The following is a 26,947-nucleotide window of genomic DNA, read 5'->3' on the forward strand; positions in this document are numbered from 1 at the left end:
AGCAGATTATCTGTTTTTGTGTGTTTTGTAAATGAAAGGAAAGCAGTTTTCACTTCTGGTCGCTAATGGTTTTCTAAGTTTCCTCCTAAATGCTTGGAATATTGCTTTGAGTGAAAATCACTTTTTCTGAAGGTCATAATTATCCCAAGTTTGAAGGAAAGAGGGTGTGGCTAATAGAGAAGAAAAGAGAAGGGGCAGCTCACAACTGGAATTGTGACTGTACCTTGTCTGCAAAGATGGAAGCCTAGATGGGAATACAATTTGGAGACCCAGACAAGTTGAATGGTTATGATGGAAAATATGGAAGCCTAGGCCCTGCTGCCTTAGGATGCCCAAGATGTGAAAGGGAATCTGGTTAAACTTTCCTCTGGACTCTGCATCCCATTATCTGTTAGGAACATCTGTTTTGCTCCATTTTCTATAATGAGGTTCCACTGGTAAATACTAGGTGTGTTTTTAACATAGCAATTGTATGGACAATAGACAAACCATTATAATTAACTGCAAAAAAATTTTGAAGTCTCTCATGACAGGATAGGAACGCATAAGTTACCTTTTCAATTTTCCCAGTTGATTTAAAGAACCATCTTTAATTCTTTCACCAGCTGTAAAGCCAAACTGATAGATGTCTCTCTTAAAAAGTCCACAGTAGCTCTATCAATGTCAAATCAAATTATTTTCTCCAGGAGATTTGTCCCTTTATAGAACATCTTTGTGGATTTTACAGTTCGGGCAATTCATAACACCTTTCAGGATACAGACTCAATTAAAAAGCAAGAGAAATAGAAACAACAATATTGTTAATTTTTCAAAAAATACAATGATTCTCTCAATTTAGAGTAAGAGCAAAATTATCTTAGGTACCACAAAATTCAAAGTACGATTTCCACCACAGATGTAGCTCTGTGTTCTGGATACCATTGTACCTCGGTTACTAGACAAATTCTTCCTCATGGCTCTTGTCTTTGAGTGTCAGGCAATGGGATTCAGGCATTCCATGAGATAGATACCTATTTTATAGATTCACACTTCTCAGATTTATAAAAAGAAGAGAGACAGATTACAGGTCTAAACAAAGATGTTTCCGCCTTTGTGAATGGGCCCTATTTCTGGGCTTTTGAGTACATGCAGTATGAAGAATTTTGTTTCATCTCTATATTTTCATATTTCATTTCTTTTTATTTCTGAGCTAGAGCCAAATGTAAAGAGGCTAGGAATTCATTCATTCCTTAATGCAACAATTGTGACAAATACAAGTTGTACACCCTGTAGACCACACTTGCCATGTCCAAGTTGCTGTGGACTGTAAAGATGAAGACATGAAGATGCTCTTTTCTGGAGACTCACAGCCCACTGTAAGTCTGACACAGCAGTGGGTCACAGAGGCAATGACAAAGTTCTGCCTCTGCTGATTGCATTGTGTGCTCACTTTTCTGTGCGCCCCACTGGATATAAGTGCCTTAACTTGCCTTGAGGGCATTTGTTCCATTGGAGTGTCTGACATAAAATCAGTGGGCAAAGGAATAAATGGAAGAGATGGACAGGAAGAGGTGGTAATGAGTGGTCAGTTCCATCTGTGTGGGGTGTGAGTGTGGTTTCAGGGAAGAGGTTCTGGGGCATGCTGAAGGTGAGGCAGAAGTTTAGGAGAGGACCAGATTATGGGCCTCGTGTGACTTGCAGGAGAATTGAGACTTTAACCTGAGAGCAACTGGGAGGGACTAACTGATTTCAGGTATGGGAATGATGTCAATGGCATGGGAATTGCCTTTTGCATCACTGGAGATGTGTAGAGAATGGATTAGAGGCAGACATGGCTGGAGCAGAGCTTTTCAACCTCAGAACTACTGACCTCTTGAGCTAGACAGTTCTTTTTTTTTTTTTTTTTTTTTTTTGAGACGGAGTTTCGCTCTTGATACCCAGGCTGGAGCGCAATGGCGCGATCTCGGCTCACCGCAATCTCCGCCTCCTGGGTTCAGGCAAGTCTCCTGCCTCAGCCTCCTGAGTAGCTGGGATTACAGGCACGCGCCACCGTGCCCAGCTAATTTTTTTTGTATTAGTAGAGACGGGGTTTCACCATGTTGACCAGGATGGTCTCGATCTCTTGACCTCGTGATCCACCCTCCTCGGCCTCCCAAAGTGCTGGGATTACAGGCTTGAGCCACCGCGCCCGGCCTAGACAGTTCTTTTTCGTGGATTCCTGTGCATTGTAGGATGTTTAGTAGCTTCCTTGGCTTCTACCCAGTAGATGCCAGAAGGACTCCACCAATACTGACAACCAAAAATGTCTCCAGATATTGCCAAGTTTCCCCTGGGGGGCGCAAGAGTTCTCTGGTTAGAAACCACTGGGTTGGAGGCTACAGAGGAACCACTGGAGGAGCCCAGAGAATAGATATGCAAGGGCTGAAGCAGGCAGAGAGAATGCAACTAAGGAGAAGGCTGTGGATTTAAGGCATAGTCAGAGGCAGAGTTGTGGAGACATGGTCGCTGGTTATATGGTTAGGGACGTAGCCTTTGGACTCCTACCGACCAGGTCCTGCCCTTGTCTCAGGGATGTTGAGTTGAAAACGCTTCAACCTCTTTATGTTAAAGATGGGACTGTAGAGACCCAGGAAGGTTTCAGTGGTGTGTCAGCATCACACAGGGAGTCCATGGCCAGCATGATTTTGTTGAATTGCTAAAGCCATCATGGGAGTTACATTCTACTGTTGCCTCTCAGAGCTTCAAACACAGAGTGATGGAGACTTGACATCACCACTTACCTTTCTTATCGTTGTTCCTATCTGGATATACTGATTCAGATTCTTGTCTGGGGGTTTCAAATAACATATTTTGGACTAGATTTATAAACTTGTCAAGATTAACAGCTTGAGCCTTGTTAAAAGTGTTGTCTAATGGCCAGGTGCAGTGGCTCACACATTTAATTTCAGCACTTTGGGAGGCTGAAGCAGGCGGATCACCTAAGGTGAGGAGTTCGAGATCAGCCTGACCAACATGGTGAAACCTCATCTTTACAAAAATACAAAAATTAGCTGGGTGTGGTGGTACATGCCTGTAATTTCAGCTACTTGGGAAGCTGAGGCAGGGGAATTGCTTGAATGCAGGAGGTAGAGGTTGCAGTGAACCAAGATCGCGCCATTGCACTCCAGTCTGGGCAACAAGAGTGAAACTCCGTCTCAAAAAAAAGAATGTTGTCTAATTAAACATTTTTTTAAAAAATCAGGCTGGGAGAAGAAAGTCTTAACTTGTGGAAGCTCTCTCTATGAGGTCATGAGAATGTCCTGGCACCTTGTCTTAGATAGTATGATTGATTGGTTGGGGCATCTCTGCTGCTGCCATGGCTCTCTCGGGTCATGACCACCCATTTGTCAGACAAGTTTTTTCCATTCTTTTAAAGTTTCTCAAAGACAGCTGGGCAGAGTATTATTGCCCAGATTAATGCAGTGGTGTTCTGGGAAAATGTGTGACCCCATTCACCCGTGTGACAGCTGGAGGATTCAGTCTCAAGTTGGCTGCGTCAGGGTGGAGAAAAAACAAAATCAGTTCCTAGGCACCACTAGGCAACGGGAACGTTTTCAAAGCTCACCCAAAAGTTGCTCGGTTACACGATCTGAGAGAACTGGTGCTGTGGAAAACTTTAGATGAGAAGGGCAAACCATTCGAAGAGTGCCACTTAGAGCTTATGAGAATTTCAGGAGAAGAAAAAATTGAGAGTGGGAATTGTTCTAGGTGAAAATGACATTTTAAGGAGTCATTAATCTGAATAAATTCACATGTTGGGCAGTGTGTGCTGGGTACCATTCTTTTAGGTTGGCTCTTTATAGTAGGTCTGAGGCATTGCAGGCAAGGTTCAGAAGAGAGCAGGCTCCCTATAGTGTAGATAGCACCGTGCTTATGTGTTTTATCGGTGGAGTATATGTTCTCATTATGGAAGAGTGTTGGATTGTGGTAGAGAATGGGAGTGAAATTAATCATGTGAGACTTGGTAACTGGTAATTACAGACACACACTGAAGATCACTGGTGTCTGCCATAGGAGTGGTGCAGGCTGGCATAAACATGGTAGAAAAGCCATGTATGGTAGGTACAACTGTAATAAGTCAGAGTTGAAAATGTTTGTTTTCTCCTTACCGGCAAAATGAAAGCGCGGTGGAGACACCAGAATTTCTATAAGGGATGGTCTTGGGGGTGACAATGGGTGTTAGATTAAAGGGTCATGTGAAGCTGCTTTTGCATATGATTGAGAAAATGTCTTTATTGAAGAATAGATGGAAATTAAGAGAACGGTAAAACTCTCACAAGCCACCCTTTAGCACCATCCCTGTAAAAGTGTGTGTGTGTGTGTGCGCGCATGCATGTGCATGCCGAGTGTATATGTGAATGCATGCATGTGTTGTGCATGTGATGAAAGTGTGTGGAAGGCAGAGGCAGGGTTGTTTCAAGGTTTGCTTACAGTGTCTAGCCCTAACTATAGATGGCTTAAAGTGGCTTCATTGAAATTCTCGAAAGTCTGTGTGTGAACATGCAAAGGTATTTTGCGCATGTAAAAAGAGCATTGTCCTCATCCATCAGGCATGCCATACTCTTGGTCCCACCCACCTTCCACCCGAACACATAACAGGTGACTGGTGGGGCTGCTGCGTTATCTATGTGTATGCCTTTTATGCACTACACAGTTGCTCTGATCCATCGCTGCGAAGCCTCTGACAGCCCAAGGCTGCTGTGGTTATACAATGGTGAGTTCTTTATCCTACCCTCTACCACGTTTGGTCTTCCTCCCCGACTGTCTGATGTGAACATTCACCTCCCTCTTTTCTCCCTTGTGGAGTTCATGGCCATGGCTGAGACAAATTTACCTTTTTCTCATGGCTCTGGTGTCTTTCTTCCCACCATTTTCCCCAGATGCTAAGCCATTTCTTCCCTTTGGCTCAGATGTGTCAGGACATATGCATTAGCAGCAATGCACTGTTTTTTTTTTTTTTTTAATTTTTTAAAACAGAGTCTCACTCTGTCACCAGGTTGGAGTGCAGTGGTATGATCTTGGCTCACTGCAACCTTCACTTCCCGGGTTCAAGCAATTCTCCTGCCTCAGCCTCCTGAGTACCTGGGACTATAGGCATGCGCAACCACATCCATCTAATTTTTGTATTTCTAGTAGAGACGGGGTTTCACTAGTAGAGGCCAGGATGGTCTCAATCTCTTGACCTTGTGATCTGCCTGCCTTGGCCTCCCAAAGTGCTGGGATTACAGGCCCAGCCTGCACTGGTGTTTTTGAAATTTCTTTTATGTTATGTCCCATGAAACAGAAGCTGTTGATAAGTCCTGTGGAATCACCTTTCCCCTTATGGTTTCTGCCCCAGGTGATTGCTATTTGCTTTATTTTTCATTATAAAACTAGTACATCATCTTCTTAAAAATTTAGAAATCACAAAAAAGCATAAGTGAGCAAAAAAAAAAAATAATAATAATAACATCCCAGCTTGCCCTGCTTCTAGAGGCAATCAGTGTTAATGCATTAGCAATTTCTTCCCTATGCATTTTAATGCAGTTGCAGTCATCCAGTATATTAAATTCCTAAAATTCCTGCTTTGTTTGCTTAATGTTGAAAACACTGGTGCATGAAAACACATCAGAAATTGAACTGAAGATCAAACAATGAATTGGGAACATATTTAACACAAACACAGACAAATGGGTTAGATGTCCTAAATTACAAGGATCTCATACAAAGCGCTGTTTTAAGCATCATTTTAGCATTGCACATGCTCGGGCTATCCTGAACATTCTTATTGAATGACATCTATAGTTTCCAGCTGCTGATAAGCGCACAGTAGCTGGACTTGCTTCTGCAGTAACTAGGAGGCCTCTACAGAGCAGAAGGCAGCTCCTATTTTTGTTTATAATTGCAGTATTGGACTAGCAAAATAAACATTATGAATGATCACTATTGAATTCTTGAAGACAGCACTACAGTTTGGGTCGGCAACTACTCTGGGGTAGAAAATGCCAGGAACAGCTTAGAGGACAAGACATAAAGGCCTGAGCAGGCTCTGCAGATTCCCATTTTTGCAGTGTTTTCAGAAGCTCTTTAGATTTTCTTTTGTGTTTTTCTTTGGAACTATTCTCATCTTTGGAACTCTGGGTTTTTTATATTTTTGGATTTACTGACAACTTAAGTACTCACAAGAAGTTTGTGTCACTTGAAAGAGGACTTTGAAATTTTAAGTGTTTACTGTGTTGTAAGGAAGCTCGATGCCTTGTTCCTGATGCAAAATCGGTGCATTTTATCTTGCAAAGATTTTGTATTTTACATCTAAGACACCAACAGTATGCATCATTTCAATTCTGTAGTTGGCTAATTCTCCACGAATAGTTCATTTTATGAAATACAGCATTCTGCAGTGTAAGCTCAGCAGTGGTTCAGGTGGTTGCTGTCTTTCTGCATGAATGTCTCAAACGAACTCTGGTGTTGGCTCCTCTGCCAAGCAGCCAGGTGACCACAGACAACACTGTCCACCTTTCAGAGCTTCATTCTCCTCATCTATAAAACAGGAAGATTGGATTTGAGCATCACTCAGCTGTTTTCTAGCTCTTGACTCTGATTCTTTTGCTGAATATCAAGGCAAAAAAAAAAAAAAAAAAAAATCCAAGACTGTGGCTTGAGGTCTTTTTACTTTGAGAGTAGGAACTTAGGGACAGGAGTATTTTTCATAGCTTTTGAGGGTTAGAGGGAATGTTGAGGAAGGCCTAATACAGGGGTTAGCAACATACAGTCTGTGGTGGGCCCAGAACCATTATTTCTGGCCTTCCAGTGAACAGTTATGCTTTAGATGATGATATAAGTACTTATATAATATCCTCCATTTTGCCTCTTTTGAACCAACTTCAACTTTTAACTTTAAAATTTCACCAGCAAACCTTAAAATTTACAATCTAAGCCTTCATAGAAATCGTTTGCTGGCCTCTGATCTAGTACATACCCTCAAAATTCTTCTACAAATGGGAAAGCCTGGAGAGGTGAGAACATTTGCCTCACATCACATTGTTGGGTAAGTATTCCGGAAGGCTGGGATTACATCCTTACTCTCAGATTCCTGGCCCAGCTATCTTAGATGACATTGAACACAGCTAAAATGACTCAACTCCTTCTTGCTAAAACAGAACAAGTAGCTAAGGAACTACATCTATTTTTCAATTATAGCAAATGAATTACCAAAAGAGACAACATTTTTATTTAAGTATGGGTGATCTCTGTGATTCTGTGAGAAGAACTGCTGTGTACGTGGAACAGTGTGCGAGGCTTTGGTTTTTCAGCACAGCATGCCAGGACCTGCTGACTCCTCAGAGACTTCTATCACCTTACAAAGAGTGGTGAGAAGGTTGGGGATCGAGTGTGTCGCAGTGAACAGAATTCTTAGTAGAGCCAGGCTGCAGGGGAAACAGATTTCCCACGGGAAGCTCGCTTCCTTCTGGGAATCATGTTCTGATTTTGAAGTTGAATTCATTAAATAAGGAATGACTCACTCCAAGGCTAGTTCTAATTACTCATTTGCTTACAGTCTGTATTAAGAGTGATTGTCTCAGTGGAAGCAATTCAGTAGCGGAGCTTCCCAAATCATCATTGCTCCTGCTCAGGTGAGCATTTTGCTGCCCCACTTATTAATAATTAATGGCTTCAAAGGACTTGGCTAGGGTGAAAAAAGAAGTCAGTCAAGTGTCCTAGGAAGTAATCTATCACAGTCCTTGAGGGCTGGGATTTGAGCCAGAGGAGAGTGTTATGTGACCAGCTGTGACAGCCAGAGTGGTCTGCAGAGGGGAAGACATTTTGCTTGGCACTTAGACAAGTAAACACTTTCACTACTTGCCTAAGAAACCGCAGGAGAGGAAAGGTGAAAATCTTACTAAGCCTATTGTTGGTAGAAAACAGAAACTAGAATTTTCTGAGTTTTAGATGCACGGGGTTCTATTTTCTTGTATTTTTCTCAGTGGGTTGGTAGTGAGTGTTAAGCAGATGTTCTTTGCAATCCCCAAGCTTAAATTGAGACAGGATCTCATAGCCTCTCCCTCCTTCTCTTCCCTTAAGATCCAGTGCCACTTAGATGGGAGAAAGTGCTGGGCAGTGTGTGCTGGGTACCATTCTTTTAGGTTGGCTCTTTATAGTAGGTCTGAGGCATTGCACTCAAGGTTCAGAAGAGAGGATCTGGTCAGTCGGCTCAAGGCTGGTCTTGGGAGTGTATGCTCAATGCCATAAACAGAGGAGTGCAGTTTCCTTCCTGGTTTGGCAGATGGTGAATTGGAGGTCCTAGAGCTGTGGCTTCCAGAGCAGGGTACATACAGTGATACGCTAGGGTGGAGGAAGAAATTATTCAGACTTCTACTGATATTTTATTTTTACCACCTCTTTATAAAATTTCTATTGTATAGGTTTTATAATGTGCATAATATATAATGACAGATATATAGGTATCTAATTTATAAATAAATATGCAGTTATTTGTATGTACAAATATTTTTTTCCCCAAAAGAAGATTTGGAAACAGCTGCTCTAGATCTTGCAGATGAGTTTACCGAAAGGAAAGCGGTGGGGGGGGTGTTTTTGAAACTCTGAAATCCCTGTTCATGCCAAAGCCCCAGATTCCAAAATAGATGTGAGAACTGTCTGCTCTAGTTACGGTGGTGACATGCCATTTTACATGCTTTTGGTCTGTCACTCCGGTAAACCAGGATGAGTCACCCAAACACAGTCAAGGTTCTTGCCAAGCTGTTTGGAAGGCGCTATGTCGCTCTCATTTAAGCATCATATGGTGACCCCCAAGTCCCCAATATACACGGGTGCTGGACTGCACTTGAGTGGACATTGAATACAATATTAATGGGGATTCTCTGGTGGTGGGAAGGATTCTCCAGTGGCATTGGACAGAGAATGAGAGGGCTGGGCTTTGTTCATTCATTTGTTCACTTCATAAATATTCACTTCTTATCTGGCACATGCTGGACATTGATATCACCTAAATCTTATTTTCTCTTTTATAAAATAAGATGAGATTATTTCTGAGTTTCTTCCTCACTCTTACCCCAAATTGAACTTTTTTTAAAAATGAACTTTAATCATTCTTACCCCAAATTGCTGCTGTTCTTATTTACATGGTTTTAGATCATTGATTGCTTTTGAAAGCAAAAGGTATAGCCATAGTCTTTTTTGCTTTTTATTCTATGAAAGACAGTTTTATTTTACTTTTTAAAACAATTTTTATTTAATTTAAAGTTTCCAGATACATATACGGGACATGCAGGTTTGTTACATAGCTAAGCATGTGCCATGGTGGTTTGCTGCACCTGTCACCCCATTACCTCACCTAGTTATTAAGCACCACATACATTAGCTATTTATCCTGATTCTCTCTCTCCCCCCACCCCCTGCTGACAGGCTCCAGTGTGTGATGTTCCCCTCCCTGTGTCCATGCGTTCTCATTGTGCAACTCCCGCTTATAAGTGAGAACATGTGGTGTGTGGTTTTCTGTTCCTGTGTTAGTTTTCTGAGGCTAATGGCTTCCAGCTCCCTCCATGTCCCTGCAAAGGACAGGATCTTGTTCCTTTTTATGGCTGCATAGTATTCCATGGTGCATATGTACCACATTTTCTTTAGCCAGTCTATCATTGATGGGTATTTGGGCTGATTCCATGTCTTTGCTATGGTGAATAGTGCCACAATGAATACACACATGCTTGTATCTTTATAATAGAATGATTTATATTTCTTCGGGTATATAACCAGTAATGAGATTGCTGGGTCAAATGGTGCCATCTTCTTTTTAAATGTGGTAACTAAAATAGGGAGAATGGGGAACAATGATATTTAAAAGCAGGGTTTGACTTTTTTCCTTTCTTCTTGTGAATTGCAAACTTCTGGCATAAAATTGAAAATTAATAATAGCTAGCTTAAAAGGTAATAGAAAATGAGTGTTTCTCACTTGAAAGAGCCTTCACTTCCAGCCAGGTGTGGTGGCTCATGCCTGTAATCTCAGCACTTTGGGAGGCCTAGGCGGGCAGATCACCTGAGGTTGGGAGTTCGAGATCAGCCTGATTAACATGGAGAAACCCCGTCTCTACAAAAAATACAAAATTAGCTGGGTGTGGTGGCTCATGCCTGTAATCTCAGCTACTTGGGAGGCTGAGGCAGGAGAATCGCTTGAACCCAGGAAGCAGAGGTTGCAGTGAGCCAAGATTGCGCCATTGTACTCCAGCCTGGGCAACAAGAGCAAAACTCTGTCTCAAAGGGAAAAAAAAAGAAAGAAAGAGCCCTCACTTCCTTCCTTTAGAGATGTCCAATTGGGTACTTTTAAAATCCTTGTATCTCCACTTCAACATTAGAAATGTGATAATGGACAGATGCTTTGGCTGAAAGAGAAATAAATAGGGTTTTCAGAATGACTCACTTGATAACCAAAACATAGACTGGAAATTTCATCATTAAAGAAAAGGGTGTCGATATTTAAAAAAAAAAGAGCATTCCTTGCGATCTGTGGTCTTCTCAATACCTGCCCAGCCCGCTTGGCCTATCTGAACAAATTGGCCCCTAAATCCAGGCTTGGTCCCACCCCAGCTCTAGGACCAATTGTACCCTTACCTGGGAGGGAACTGAGAAGCCCAAGCCCAGCCCTTTGAATGGGCCCTTGGTCTGCTCTCTCTGTTGCTCTGTCCTGCTGTCTGGCTCTCATGCCCGCCTTGCTCCCTTTCCTGTGTCCCTGCCCTGTTGGTCCTCCAGCACTCTGCTCCCCCGGGATCTTGACGGTCCTTGTCCCTGGGATTAGACATGCTCCTGACTCTGACCATGTGGCTGGGGACACACTCGGGACACACTCCTGCTTGCTGATGGACAGTCTGCATGGGTCTCCCTTCCTATCTTGTGCCCCCTGGGGCCATGTTCTATTTCCAGAACAGGCTCTTGGTTAACAGTTGCCTAAATAGTAAAGTCAGACTTATAAATGCCTGCCTTTCCTGTCAAACTTCTCCCATTGCCCAGTGGTCATAAGATATTGAATTGTCAAATCCATCTGCAAAATCCTATTCACTTTAACCTTTTCAGTATAACCCAGATGTATTTCCACGGCCACCCAAGCTGTGCGCAGCCCCTCATCTCTGTCTGCAGGATGCTGTAGTTATTGCCTGAGGGGGCTCTCTCTGCTTCCACTCCTATCCCCCTCCTCCCATCCATATTTTCCATACAGTAGCCAGGGGATTATTTTGATAAGTGGAGCTCACATCTAGTTATGATAAAATCTCAGCTCCTTCCTGTAGCTTATGAAGCTCTGCTTGCTTTGCCTCCTGCCCACCCCTCAGACTGTTTCCCATTCTCCCTGGAAAAGGCTGAACTCACTGCAATCTCAAGAACCTTTGCACGAGCTGTTTCCCCCACCCAGGAGGGTCTTCTCTCTGGTCTTTCTATGGCTATTTCTCTTCTTTAAGTTTTAGCTCAGATTTCAGGTCCTTGGAAGATCTTCCCTGAATGCCTAATTCTGAGTAATTCTTCCAGTCCTTCTCATGCTATCACCCTGTTTTATTTTCCTTAGAGCACCTGGTTCTATCGAACACTTTCTCATTTATTTTTGTCTTCCTGTTTATTGACTGCCTTCCATAACTAAAACACCAGCTCCAAAAGAGCAAGGACTTTACCTTGTTTCCCTCATGATTCCCAGCATTTAGGCGTGTTCTGGCACAAAGTAAGAGCTAAACTAATATTTGCTGAATTAATTAATAAATGAATGAATGTATGGATTGTAAATGCAACCTGAACAGCATTTATTATATAAAATGAAGCATATAAGAAGAATATCCTCCTGGGATTAGGTTTGCCGGAAGTCAAGCGTGCTCTTTTGTTTTGTTTTGTTTTGTTTCTTTTTTTAGTGTGAAATCAGAAGCAATACTAGGCCAAGCATGATGACTCATGCCTATACTCCTAGCACTTTAGGAGGCCGAGGTAGGAGTATCACTTGAGCCCAGGAGTTTGAGACAAGCCTGGGCAACATGGCAAAACTCTGTCTCTACCAAAAACAAAAAAAAACTTAGCCAAGTGTAATGGCATATGCCTGTAGACCCAGCTACTCAAGAGGCTCAGGTGGGAGGATCACTTAAGCCTGGAAATTTGAGGCTGCAGTGAGTCATGATCATACCACTACACTTTAGCCTGGGCATCAGAGTGAGACTCCATTTCTTAAAAAAATACCAGTCATTGTAGAAAAGTCAGAAAAAATGAAAACACAAATAAAATTTAAAAACCACCTGATGTTCAAACTGTGTTATAAATGTGTAGAATCCATCTATATATTTTTGACAATTTAAAAAAATTTTAACAAATATACTAGAGATGCTCTTTTATAATCTACTTATTCACTTCACAACATAACATGAATATTTCCCATGACATTAAATATTCTTCTATAATTTTATATTTAATGGACATACATTATTCTATCACATAAATATGCAAAAATATTTTTTACCATCCTTCCTCCATACATCCCACCAAATTGTATATGAGATTGTCTCTCATCATAGCCTTGCAAAAACTGGATATAACATTTTTTAAAAATATTTGATAATTTGGCTGGTGCAGTGGCTCATGCCTGTAATCCCAGCACTTTGGGAGGCTGAGGAGGGTGGATCACCTAAGGTCAGGAGTTAGAGACCAGCCTGACCAGCATGGTGAAACCCTGTCTCTACTGAAAATACAAAAATTAGCTGGGCATGGTGGCAGGTGCCTGTAATCCAAGCTACTTGGGAGGCTGAGGCATGAGAATCGCTTGAACTTGGAGGTAGAGGTTGCAGTGAGCCAAGACTGCACTATTGCACTCCAGCCTAGGCAATAAGAGTGAATCTCCATCTCAAATATATATACACATATATATGTACATACATATGTACATATATATGCATATACATATGTATGTACATATATATGTTTGATAATTTGAAAGACAAAGCCTACAGTAGTTAGCAACTTGTTTTGCATGTAGTGACCATTTGCTCTTCTCTTTTTGAGTCACAGCTAGATGCAAGAGAGAGATGCCCTTGGCTAGCGTGTTGGGTGGAAGGATTGGGTTTTGCTACCTCTAGCTTCTTGATTACATGACAGCAACACAAGGAGCCCACAGTTCCAGAAGAGCCTGGATTTTTCCACAGGGAGACACAGATGCCTTGTTTCTTAATACCATCTGCAAAGCTGTTGAGAAATATGGAGAACAAAATTTAAGCTTCATTTATTTATGTAATATAATTTAATTTACTCAGAGAAAAATGCTTTATCTTTCATTGTGACTTATGTCTGGAGGGAGTGAAATAAAAAAGCAGAAGTGATGGAGAAACAAATTCATCCTGCATGGGGACAAAGGAAGTACACTCTTGCCTGTGAGTGTTACATAGAAACCGAAAGAGGCTGTTCTAACTGGAGTCAATAAGCTCAGTGTTGTCATCCGTATCTCCTCCAGGAAACCTTGGGAGACTACATTGGCACCTGATAAAACTTCAACATCAATAGATTGCCTTGATGTATCCAAGTCATAGAGCATCAGAGAATTCTTAGGCCCTAGCTTCAACCAAGATAAAGGAAAAACACTTTGTTTATGTGGAAGGAAGAATCTGAGTTATAGGTAGCCTTGGTCAGTGAGATAGTTTAATTAGCCAATAATTGCGCCTCAGATAAGCCTCATTGGCTACAATATTGCCACTGTGCAAAGCTGAGATAGTTTAAATTATACTACAAGAAAATTCCTCATGCATGTTTCTGAAGAACACATTATAGTTGTGAAATTCCATGTCTGGTCTCTATGGGAGACAGCTGGCTTCATCCATAGACAGCTGTGGAAAGTTGTCCTTCATGTTACTCCCATCCCTGTAGTTGGAGTAACCAGAGGTATTCAGGCCCTAGTTTTATTCATCAGGGTTTAGCATACCATGGGCTGTTGAGTATAAGCGTATTTCTTGTGGTAGGTAAATGAGAGAGGAGATGGACAATTATCTTGCTGCATGATCTATGGGTTGCTTGTTGCATAATGAGGTTCACAGTATATAGTGCTCGATCCTTAGAGGTTGGGGGTCCCTTACCTCATCTCCTCTACTTGTGGCTCCTTTATATTCTTTTGTCCCATCTGCAGGTCAGGGAGGAGAACTTTCTGCCTTGGAGCAATGACTTGTGAAATTAATGATCAGCAATTCATGGTCATTGTTTTACTTTTGGGTGGGCTAGTTTTGCTGCCTAGGCTGGGGATCATTAGAAGACCTTCAGGAATTTTGTAAGCACAAGTAGAAAGAAAAGCGCATTGATTAGTATTTCAAAATATCATTTTTGTTCTTTATTGTTATTTGGAGAGACAAGACAGAGAAGTGGAGAGAAGGAAGTCGGAGTCTCAGACTCAGGGTTTTCACGAAGTAGTAGAGTGATCCAGACCGCCTCTCTGTGATCATGACCTCCATGCAGAGGGCTCAGCCCCATGCTACTGCTCTGTGCTTTTGGCTGCTTATTGGACACCTCCACCTGGAAGGCACACACACAACAGCTCACATTTAACACATCATCGTAATGTGTTTACAACTCCCCTCATGACTTCTTCTTTCTCCAAAATCCAGTCTCAAACCTGCTCCTTCTCTGACTTGGTTGATGACATCACTATGTATGCAGTTGTCCCAGCCAGAGGTCTGGAAGCCACCCTTGCCTTGTGACCCTTCCCCACGCTCCACATCTACTCGGCCACCAGAGTCCTCTGAATTCTATCTCAGAAGAAGCCCTAACACTTATCCCCTGCTATCCCCTCTTCTTCTCTTTTTGGGAACATTGCAACCTCTTTCTTATTGATCATCCCCTGAACTCCTGCTACAGTCTTTGCTGGAAGTAGTTTCTGCAACCTGCCCATTGACTGCGTGGAGAGTCCAGCCTCACACAGTGGGGCCAATGGTTCCTCACATACTGGCCTCCACTCTCCAGCCTTAGTCCCCTCCAAGGCCTTTCATCCTGCCTCAACCCTCTCATCCTTCTCTCTCCAGACAAAGCTTCTCCTTCCACCACTGCCTGTCTGTGCCAATTCCTTCCTTCCCATGCTAGTTCCTTTGCTCTGGCTGTTTTCTTTTCCTTGCTGCACTGGTAAATTGATACTGATTTTTCAGGTGACTCCTTTTCTATGACATATTTCTTGACTCCTGACATGGCATTGATAGCTTTATCCTTTGTTTATTTCTTTATCAATGTACTTGAAACACCTGTTTCTATCGGTTTGAATGTTCGGCCTAACTGGGTGCCCTGTCCTTGGGGACTGCTCAGTAAGGGATAGACGACTGAAGGGAGGGAACTCAATCTAGCTGACTCTTCTAGTCCTGACCTGAAACCTAAGATTAAATACAAGTCCTGTGTTGTGGAGTAAAATACAAAATCCAGAATTCTAGTTTGCTTCCATTGAGAACTCATAGTAAGTACTGTACATATTTATAATGCATCAGGCTTTTTATATCATTTAAAAAGAACAAATGGGCCAGGCATGGTGGCTCATGCCTGCAATCCTTAGTGCTTTTGGGGGCTGAGGTGGGAAGATCACTGAAGCTAGGAGTTCAAGACCAGCCTGGGGAAACTAGTGAGACGCCATCTCTATAAAAAATTTTAAAAATTACTCAAGTGTGATACTGTGTACTTACAGTCCTAGATGCTTGGCAGGCTGAGGCAAGAGGATCACTTTGAAGCCCAGGAGGTCGAGGCTGCAGTGAGCTATGGATGGGCCACTGCACTCCAGCCTGGGTGACAGAGCAAGACCCTGTCTCAAAAAAACAAAAAGAAACAAGTGATGTTTTTGTATTTTTTGCTCTAATTTTATTTTTAAAAGCATTGAAATGTTATTGGAACAGAATATGATGATTTTAGCCAATTTGTGCATAAATCAGTCAATTTCTTGGAGAGAGGTGAGGAACTATATACATTCTTTATAGCATAGGAGCAGTGACTTCACAAGAACATCTATCTTGAGTCACAAGCAATGACTCTCCTTGCCCAAGTTAACTGACTGCTTTGAATGAATTATCTACTCTTTCCCATTTATAAATAAGTTGGGGAGTCAGGAAAATACAAGGAAGTAACTCATGGTGAGGAGGCCTTAGAGCTACTGAGAACAGTGGTGTTGAAAAGAGCCCAGCTGTGCTGCTTGAACTATACTCTGTCTGCAACTGTATTCTCCAGAGGATTTTTATTCACCTTTCCCCTGACTCTACAAGGTGATGCTGGGCCCCGGAGAGCAGTGATCTCAGTTTACAGGCAGGAAACAGTCAATCTGATAGGGGAAATCATAAGAGGAACCGTGTTCAATGTGCCAAAGCATCTTACGCCTTTCTGTTTTTTTTCATGTAACTTATCATAATTTGATACTCATGACCATTTCTTTGAATTGGATAGAACAGATACTGTTATCTCACTTTCCAAACAAGGAAATTGAATTATACAGATGGTTGATTACCTGGCCATATGGTCCTGTCTCTCAGCGATGTTGGCAACAGCTTCTCTCTCTTTTTACTATATACTCAAGAATATAACCCTCCTATCGCAAATATATTATTAAAATTATTGTTTATATATTTTATTAAATTAATATAATCTTTAAAAGTCCTCTGAGGTATGTGTTAGTCCTAAGAACTCTTTATAATGGATTCTTAACATCTTACCTGATTACAAAGAACATTTAATGAATGTAATAATATTTCATTATCTTTCCACTTGGAGTTAGCAGTTAGCTAAAGTTTTAGTGAATCTCCAAAATTATTTTAACTAATGGCTGACTCCACTACTTGTCAAATATTAGTTAATAAAGTAGATAATAAATGGCATATTGACAATGGTATAATTATAGTTAGTATTTATTAAATGCCTATTCCATGTCAGATTCCCAGTCATATAAGCACCCAGTATCCTCACCATTTTGCAGATAGAAAATTGAATTTCAGCAGGCTTCTGTAGATTTCTTAAGATAATAGGCATGGTCGGGTTAACTTTATAACCAGCAATACTGCTACTCCTGGGGAGGAGTAACTAGTAATAGCATGTTAAAGAGACAGATGGTTGACAGAAGGAAGAGAATCCAGGCTATTTAAAATCCTCACCGTCTTCCTCTTGAGCAATTAAAAGAGACCAAAAAAAAAAAGAAAAAAGAAAAAAGACCATGTGTTGAAAAAAATCTGCTAACGTTTATTGAGTAAATTGCTGTGCAAGGCACTGATCTGAGAATGCCATGTGTATTAACTTGGTTAATCCTCACAACCACCTGTGGAGGTACACACTGCTTTTACTTCTGTAAAATGAAAGCTCATGTTACAGATGTGGAAACTGAGGCTCAGAGATGATAAATGGTGCAGCCAGGATTAGAACCCAAGGACTGCTCCAGAGACCATGCTTTAAATCTTGCTTAATAAGTTCCGGTTCATGGGAACCAGCTCTGTGTTAGGCACTTGATATGTAGATCTCATTTCCTTGTCATAACAACCATAAGAGGAGTTGTTGTCTCCATTTTATAGTCGAGGGGCCAGGGCTCCAAGTTGTCCAGTAACTTCCAGCCACTCACGAAGTAGAGACAAGTTTGTGGCCTTTCCTCGGATCTGTGTCAGGTGGTTTGTGCAGGAGCAGCCATGGAATTCAGGCCCATGAACAGTTCTTATCACTGAACGTCATTCTTCTTCTTTGGTTTCAGGCTGACTTAGCAAGCAATGTTAGTGACATCTCATTATGGAAAATCGATTCTCCTTTTCACACATCTTCCACTTTCTTTGGCCTCTTGTCACTGCCCAGACGTGCATTTTCAATCCTCAGACAAACAAATGAATCAAAACAGAAACAGTATTCAAGGGCATCCAAATGTGCTTCTCATATTGTTCAGTCGAGCACAGTGGCCCAAAACAGAACAAAGCTTACATTGCAGGATCCTGCAGAATCTTTGGCTTGGTTCCATATTCCCACCTCTCTTTTCTTCTTCCTCTTGAAAGGTACCCATCCCTTTGGGCAGAGTCAGACAAGATAGAGAGAAATGACTGAGGCAATTTAGAGTGCTTGTCTTGCTAGCTTGTCTTTCTCCATGAAAGGAGAAGGTCCATAAAAGAACAAGAGTAGAGGAATCTACTTATGATCTCTGAAAAGTAGCAAAGAGAGCGAGAGCAGGTTTAAGAGAGGGAACAGTGAAAACCATGTGAAATGCTAAATATTCTGACAGGCCGTAGTTAAAATAATAATAATATTTTGTTTGTTTTTTGAGATGGAGTCTTACTCTGTCTCCCAGGCTAGAGTGCAGTGGCAAGATCTTGGCTCGCTGCAACCTCCGCCTCTCGGGTTTACACGATTCTCCTGCCTCAGCCTCCCAAGTACCTGGGAGTCGCCTGCCACCATGCCCAGCTAATTTTTTTGTAATTTTAGTAGAGATAGAGTTTCACCATGTTGGCCAGGCTGGTTTTGAACTCCTGACATTAAGTGATCCGCCCGCCTCGGCCTCCCAAAGATCATAATACTTTTAAAATGAAAGGTAGGAAGGAGGCATTTGAAACAATGGTGAGATATTAAGTTTGACAATTATGGAGAATGACTATTCCGGTAGAAAAGAACAGAAAGTATGGTGATGGTTTTATTTTATGTTTTTTACTTGCTTCCTGTTTTGTTTTTGGAAGGTCTGTTTGTTTCAAGTGAGCTGTCAGGTCACATGTTGTTTTAACATGATGATAAACATAAAGATTTATCTATATTCCCTCCAGACAAGCCAAAGAGAGATTTCCTCAGTATTGAGCGCTGGCCTACTGCATGCAAATGAACCCCCATTAATCTATGAAATTCATCATGTGTTACTGCAAAGTAAAAATTTATCACGAACAGTGATTTTCAGATTTGTTCTTCCTTGTCCTAAAGGTTTTTAGCAGTTCTTCAAGAACCACTGTTGGTGACTAGTGAGGGACGTGTAGTAGGTGCTATTCCTGGGCCCCACCTTTGCGTCAGTCTGTCTGTTTTATACATGGGAATTCTACTCAGAATTATATCATCCGGGAAATTGCAAAGGGTTGAAGGTTTTGAGAACTTTTAGGGATATTTTCCTTTCAAGCTTCAGCGTTGAAAATTGACTAACTCCTGTGCGATTAGGAACTCCTTGCCATACTGGAGACTACTCACCCAGGAGAGGGGAGTGGGAGTCCCCGTGAGGCCCCTGGAAATGGTCTACCCCACCTTAGCCACAGTGCACGGCTGGCAACACACTTTTTCCCTTCCAAGATTTATTGTCTGAACTTACATTTTTCTAGTGTGCAGTTTTACATAGTTGATGCCACATCGTTAATATAAAGATGCTTTTTTTCATTTAGTAGTATATAGCAAGCATTTTCAAACATTTTAAATTCTTCTAAACATGAATTTTTAATGTCTGTGCAATATTCCATCACACATATTTAACTATTTTCCCACTGGAAATTTAGATTAACTTAAAAAACATTTTTTTGTTATAATAAATGATACACTGATGAATATCTTTGTCCAAAAATTTTTGTCAGCATTTCTGATTATTTCCTCAGGGGTAATTCACATAAGTGGAATTTCTGGTTCAAAGAATACCACAGCTATAAAACTGCATATATTTTGCTAATTTTCTTCCCAGAAGTGCTAAATCAATTTTATATTGACACATAACAACAGAGAATTTCAATTGCCTGCTCTTAATAAACCTTTGTTTCATAAAGGATTATTAGAAAATTATCTTTTGGTGACAGTAGATATTTAAAGTAGAAAAATGTATGCAGGTGTGGTGAAGTTGTGCGAGAAAAATTTTTTCTTCTCATCCCCTTCATCCTTCAGAAGAAATACAACTTTAAGACAGAATGAGGAGGCAGTTATTAATCAGTTGAAATTTTTTCAAATATAGCATGTCTTAAACAAAACATTGAAGCAGCTTGCATCCCTGAGCATGTCCCCTGGGATGCAAGCACATTTGATACTGCAGACGTACGAGTGCAGGACTTGCGAAGTGCTAAGAGTCAGAATGTAATGGTTGCGTGGCAACTGCATTTAAAGCACTAACTTTAGTCAGTCGGTTTGAATTGGAAACCAAGGTTCAAATCATGGCTTTGGCACTTACTAACTTCATGATTGTTGTGAGGTCAATTACTGTAAGTTGTTGTTCTCTTATCTTTAAGGTGAAGAAAATATTAGCATTGTTGTGGGATGGAGATAAGGCATGGGAGCAATTCAGCACTTTGTCAAGAGCTGAGTTGACCACAACAGCAGCCATGTGTAGCTACTGAACATTCAAAATAGGGCTGGTCCGAATTGAGATGTGCTAAACATGTGCAGTGTGCAACACACGCTAATTCCAAAGGCTTAGTTCCAAAAAAGAATGCAAACTCTTTATTAATAAAAGAGTGTATAATTATTAATGCATTTTGATATCATTACATGTTGAGATACTATTTGGATATCTTGACTTCAAATAAAACACATTATTAAAATTAATTGTAATACGGTTATTTTGCTTTTTAAAGGCTTCTTTTCCCTCTTTGAAGTGGCTTATGTTATAATTTTATTGAACAGTACTGCTCTAGAATATAATAAAGGCTCAAGGAACAATTCTTAGAAGGAAAGGTGGGTTATTTCTCCATTATTGAATTGTATAGTTGTTATCTTATCTTTTGGGGGCATTTGATTCTTAGGAAACTATGACGCATTTGGACAGGGTCCTTTGTTTCGGTCTGGATGGTTTAGAAAGGCTAGAGTAGGGCTGATGCATAATCTTTCATTGTTTGTTAGAAGGGTGAGTGGAGAGTTTAAAAATAGCGTCCCCTCCCTCCTCCCCTCCCAATGCTGATCCCTCATGAGTTATTTCTGTTGGCTGCATTAGGAACCTGACATTTGATTCATTCAGTGGGTCCTGCCTAGGTCCTTTAAAACAGAATGGAAGGTTAAGGAAAGGCTGCCCTGGGCCATGACAAGCCGAGGAGCCCAAGGGTATTGGAATAACCAGTATGGCAAAATGCTTGGTCAAGATCCAGACTCGACGAAGCCTCCAATTGCACATGGTGAACCACTGCAACAGTAATGTGTTTGTTCGTCTGCTGAGACTCGGCTCCAAGGTCACAGCTCGGAACGCTGGTATGTGCCGTGCCCTGGGCTGCCATCCTGTGCCTGAAGTGTGCAGGCTTCCAGCTTCCTGCTCACTGCTGGTGGAGAGAAGCCCAGGGTGATCTTGGTGTCAGAGGCTTTTGATAAGGGTGAGAAGAGAGAGAGGTAGGGAGAAAAGCAGAGACAAGCAGGAAGGAGTGTGAGCAAGTCAGTGCAAAGGGGAAACAGGAGGGTGTGTTCCCTTGTTCAAGAAAAATGATATAAAGTTGTCATAAAAATATAAATTATACCCTAGTCAGCAGTGAGTTAGGAGGGAAAGGGAGGCAGCGGTGGTGTGTACCTCCAGATTGTTCAATAATATGAGAAGATTGTGGAGAAAGCAGAATGGATGATCACAACATGCTCTTCCTCCTTTCATTGTTGAAAGGGTCAGATCTCAGATTTGCTTGCTGGGGTGAGGCGGAGCTCGTTTATCCTCAAGACATAGCTTTACTCAAAATATCAGCTGAAGAATTGCAATCAAACTGATCTTCTGACAATTGCCTTTTCATTGTAAATATATTTTGATATTTTGGTCCTTGGGGGAAATAGGAATTGAAATAGGAACTTAAAAGGTTAGAGCTTACAGCAAGAAAGCAGCTGTGGCTATATGTGTACATATGGTTTTTACCAATTGAGTAAAACAAAATACACCTGGGAAATGTCTGGAATTGGCTATATCTCATGCACACCTGTGGAACTGACTTATAAGTGAATTGAGATGAAATTAACTGTATTTGTATAATGACATAAGTAACACATGATGTGTTCTTATTGTAAAAGATTTTTAAAAGAACAAATATATGGATGCTTTCCTTTAATACTCCCAATAGTTGATCTATGAATATTGCCACATAGGATATAGGATGTTTTTGTCATGAATGGGATTGTTTGAGATATAGTATTGTAGAATTAGTTTTCTCACTTTATCATATGACTTGAAGGACTTTCCGTATCCATACATGTTAATATACATCCTTTTTAGAAATGGCTGGATAATACTAAGTAAATAGAGATATAATAACTCAGTTATTTAATTATCAAATTACTGTTGGAAATGGTTATGTCTCATTTTTTCTCTCTAACAGATGGTACTGCAATGAATATGTATACAGAGGCATTTCTCTTTAATAGATGCTTAAAAGTATAATTGTTGGGTTGAAGGACATGTAAATTTAAACTTTTAATGGAAATGGGCAAATTATCCTCTAAAAGCAAATACTAACAAAGTGAGTACGAGGTTGTCTGTTCCCCCACATAATCACTAACCCTGATATGCCCAATTTCTTAAAAGCTTTGCAAAGTGGTTGAAAGGAGAATGAGACTTCATTGTTTTAATTTGCATATCTCTTTTTGTCAGTGAGGATACGGATCTTTTCAAATAATTGTCTATTTTCATTTCTTCTTCTGAGAATTGCCTATTTGTTTACTTAGTACGTCTCTGTTGTGTTTTTGTCCTTCCCATATAAATTGTAGTATTTCTTTTTCAATCTGAGTATTCTTTGTATTTTACAAATGTTAATTTTTTTCTCCCAATTGGTTCTTGGTTTTCAACTAATATTTAACGTTAACTTTATGACACAGGCATTTTTTATAGGCACAGAGAACTTCTGTATGTGCAGGCTACTTACTTTTTGTATATTTTAGGTTTTATTTCTTTTTTATCTTAATTTTCCCCATGCCAAGATTATAAAAGTATTTCCTGTTTTTATTCTTAATAATTAATGCATTTACTTGAACTATATGAAATTGCTGGTAATAACTGCCTATGACCTTCAAAATTGGCAATTTCAATTTCATGTGGTATCTAATTTTGTTTTAGTTTAACCTTTTATCTTCTTAGGAATTTTATGTGTGCATGACATAGTATAGGGATATACCATGGGATATAGGGATAAACCATAGGGATATAGGGATTTCCCCCTCACAATTGGTTAACAACTTTTTGCAAAACTATTTTTCATAAACAAATTTTCCATTACATTCAAGGGTATATTTCTGAATTATATTGTTATTATTCTGGCTCTATTATAGTATAGTTTTAATATCAGGTAGGCCAAGTTTTCCCTGCATTGCTGCTTTTTTTTTTTTTTAAAGAAATTATATTTTTGGAGCAATTTTCAGATTCACAGTAAAATTAAAAGGAAGGCACAGAATTTCCCACATATTGAGAATTTCCCTTACACATGCTCAGCCTCCCCCATTATCAACATCCCACACAAGAGAAGTACATTTGTTACAAATGATGTGTCTGCATTGAGACATTATGACTATCCAAAGTTGATAGTTTGCATTAGGGTTCACCTAGGTGTTGCACGTTATGCAGGTTTGGACAAATGTTTAATGACATGTATCCACCCCTATGGTATCATACATAATAGGTTGCCCTGAAAGTTCTGTGTTCCACCTGTTTATCCCTCCCTTCCCCTAATTCTTGGTAACCACTATTTTTTTTTTTCAGTCTCCATAATTTTGCCTTTTCCAGAATATCAAATAGTTGGAATCATACAATATGCAGCTTTTTCAGACTGGCTTCTTTCACTTAGTAATATGCATATAAGGTTCCTCTATAGCTTTTCATGGCATTTCTTAGCACTGAATAATACTCCATTATCTGGATGTGCTCACTGATTTATTATCCAGAAGTTTTTGATTATCCATGTGTACTTTTACCATTTGTCTTTTTTGAAATTGTGTTGGGATTTCTATTGAAATTGCATTAAAGTTTAGATTAGTGAGAGGAGAGCTGAATTTTCAATGTATCAAGGCCCCTTATTCAGGAACATCATTATGTTTTTCAATTTATTGAGATTTCATTTTATGCTACTGTGTTATATTTTAACATTGTCCTCATACAAGTTTTTCAGACTTCTTGTTATGGATATTCATGGATATATATGGCTATTTTAATTTGTGCATTTGGCTATTTTGAATGATATTTTCCATTATCATTTTTATATTGTCTCTTCTATATGCACTAAATCACCTGCTTTAATATCCTGATCTTGCACTTGAACACCTTATTAAATTTTTATTAGTGTCCTGTTTCATTGTCATCTCTTTTCTATGTAGATAATTCTATTACCTGGAACTAGAATTTTGTGCCTTACTTTCCAATATTTACACTTCTTATTTTTCATCTTCATCATATTGCATTATCTAGGGCCGATACTGATGTGTGGTGATAATTCTTTGTTATGTTCCTGACTTCGGTGGGAATTCTTCCAACGTTTTGCTATTATGTAATGTTTGCCATCACACATAGTGATTTCTACAATTCTCTAGTAGATATTTCAAGTCCTTGCCTTTCAGGACATAAAATTTTAATGGAAAAACCCATAATAAATCTGCGGCACAGTGTAATGACTGACTGTGGTGATAGTTTGCATTGCAAAGAGATCCACAAGATGGTATGACAGCTGCATCAGTTAGGATGCCATCATCAGCAAGTAACGAAGAATTCTAATTAGCACTGGTTTAAATAATAAGGTGATTTATTATCCAAGACAAGTCCAGAGTTAGAGAGGATTCCAGGGTTGAGAACCAGTTTCATTTTATCTCTACACTGCTCTTCTCAGTCAGCCAAGCTTCCCCTCAAGCAGTTGCCATCAGCACCATTGGACGGCTGCCAGTTTCTGCTGCCTCCTTCACTTACAACAATGTTGAGAGATAAGGAGTCTGTACCTTTCCAGGGTGTTCTTCTTAGAAATAAAAACCTTTCTCAAAAATCCATCCCTCAGACCCCCTCCCACTACCTCTCTTCTTCTCCCCTTCAATTTTTATTTTCAGGGTTGGCCCATATACCAATTTTTAAACCAAATGTGACCAAAAGACTGGAATTACCATGACTGGCTTAGACTAATCATTTGGGCATAAATGGGCCATAAGGAGTCAACCATGAAAAGTACCAGATAAGTAGCATATAACCCAGACTGGGAGTGGGGGGTAGGAGAGGTTTCCAGAGGATACAACGCATAGGGTCTTCTAGGATGAGTAAGAGCTATCCGGGTGCAGAGGACATTCCAGGAAGAGGCAGCAGTCTGTGCAAAGACACAGAGGCATGACATAATGTGACACATATGGGAACCCCTCACTAGGTGGGCATGGAGGAAGCATATGTGGTAGAGTAGAGCTTTTTGTACCAAGCTAAAGAGTTTAATATTTAGCCTGAAAGGCATGAGAAACCTTTTAACAAAAGGATTGGTATAACTAATTAGGCCTTTAAAAATGATTGTTCTGGAAGCAACTTACAAGAAGCTGGTGTGAAATCAAAGAAACCAGTGAGGAGGCCACTGGTATCATCCAGTTAAGAAGTGATAAGAATGGAGAGGCAGGGATAGCTTTGAAAATGAAGAGGGTGGCAGAATTCGCACAAGTTAATGACAGATGTGAGCAGTGGGTGAGAAGTAGTAGTTTTGGCCAATCCTTGGGCTGCTGATATAACAGACTGAAGAAAAGACGGTGCCATTTACTACATAGTGAGTGGTGCCGGAGGGAAAGAGTTGGGAGGGAGATGATGCATTTGGGTTTGGATGTATTGAAGTTGTCTTATGCACAGTTGCCTGGTAAATCTCACTGAAGAGTTTTGAGTTGAGATGGACCAGAGATTGAGCAACATAGATTTCCCAAACTAAGTTATGTTCTGTGTTCTCTGGGAGAATAAATTTGGGAAATATTGAGTTACATAAAACTGATTTCCTCTATTCAGGACCTTGCATACATTTGTATATACTAGTAGTAATACTATTGAGTGCTTACCATGTGTCAGGCACTTTACGTGTATTAACTCATGTATTCCTCTCCACACAATATCCCCATGCAGCATGTCCTGGAATTTCCCCCATTTTACAGATGAGGAAACCTGGAATAGCACAATTAAGTAATTAAGTAAACTGTCAGTGGCAATGAGTACAAGGCCAGGATTCAAACCCAGAAAGGTGACTTCAGAGTTTGTATACTTAATCTTGATGGTAATATTCAAAAGGTGATAGAGTGTGCACAGTTTTCCAAACTTAGCTGACCATGGAACACTCAAGGGACAGCTGGCAGAGCCTTAAGGGACACGGGTGACCTGTAGTAGCAGGTTGAACAATACTGTAGTAGCATATTGGAGCCATAAATATGGTTGAAATGCCAAGAAAGAGGATATAGAGTAAGAAGAGCAGAGAGTTGAGGCCATCACAAATAGAGTGAAGAGACTGTGAAGACAGAGGTAGCTTAGAATCACTGGGTAGAAACCAAGGGAGTATAGAACCTCAGAGGTCAAGTGAGCTGTAGGAGGATGGAAGAAAACACTCATTGTCTTTACCAATATGGTGATCGTTGGAGACTTTGTGAGAGCCATTTCAGTGGGTGGGAGAAGCAACTGACCATGGAAAGCAAGGACAAGGATGGCATGAATCATTTTCAGGAATTCTACACATTCACTCAAGTCACCCAAGATGATGGTAAGACTATGGGTGTCAAGATGGTCAGCAAAAGGAGAGGCATAACCAAGAGGCAAGGCTGGCAATGACGGCCACTTGGAGAAGAGAGTTTAGTCTGCAAGGATGAAGCCTAAGGATGGGGAAAGAAGAACCTGAATGCCAGCCGATGCTGGCAGCTCTGGGTGCTGGGAGAAGATGTTTACATGAGAGGCAGTGTAGTGTTCCTGATTTCAGAGGGGAGCAGCAATGGGAGAGTATTAGGATCTGCTCTGTGTGTGTGTGTGTGTGTCTCTAAGTTTCCTTTCATGCGTTATTTCCTGAGTCACTGGGATGACTCTTCATAGGTTTTAAATAGAATGAATTGGTGACTCCCAAATATGTTC

General features: G+C 40.5%; 1 protein-coding gene and 1 long non-coding RNA gene across 6 annotated transcripts in view; one reads left to right on the forward strand and one right to left on the reverse strand.

Moving 5' to 3' along the window:
- The window catches only part of FRMD3 (FERM domain containing 3), a 297,724-nt gene that overhangs the window by 244,462 nt on the left and 26,315 nt on the right, over positions 1 to 26,947 (forward strand). The window lies entirely within an intron of this gene.
- LOC135268685 (uncharacterized) overlaps positions 17,188 to 26,947 on the reverse strand; it is a 62,255-nt gene continuing 52,495 nt past the window's right edge. Inside the window, exon 3 of the long non-coding RNA XR_010337019.1 lies at positions 17,188 to 18,009. This is a non-coding gene — a long non-coding RNA (uncharacterized LOC135268685). The remainder of the gene's footprint in view (positions 18,010 to 26,947) is intronic.

The sequence above is a fragment of the Aotus nancymaae genome, unplaced genomic scaffold (assembly GCF_030222135.1).
Source record: "Aotus nancymaae isolate 86718 unplaced genomic scaffold, 86718_ANA_hifiasm-v0.15.2.pri h1tg000041l, whole genome shotgun sequence".
In the NCBI taxonomy this organism is placed as follows: Eukaryota; Metazoa; Chordata; class Mammalia; order Primates; family Aotidae; genus Aotus; species Aotus nancymaae.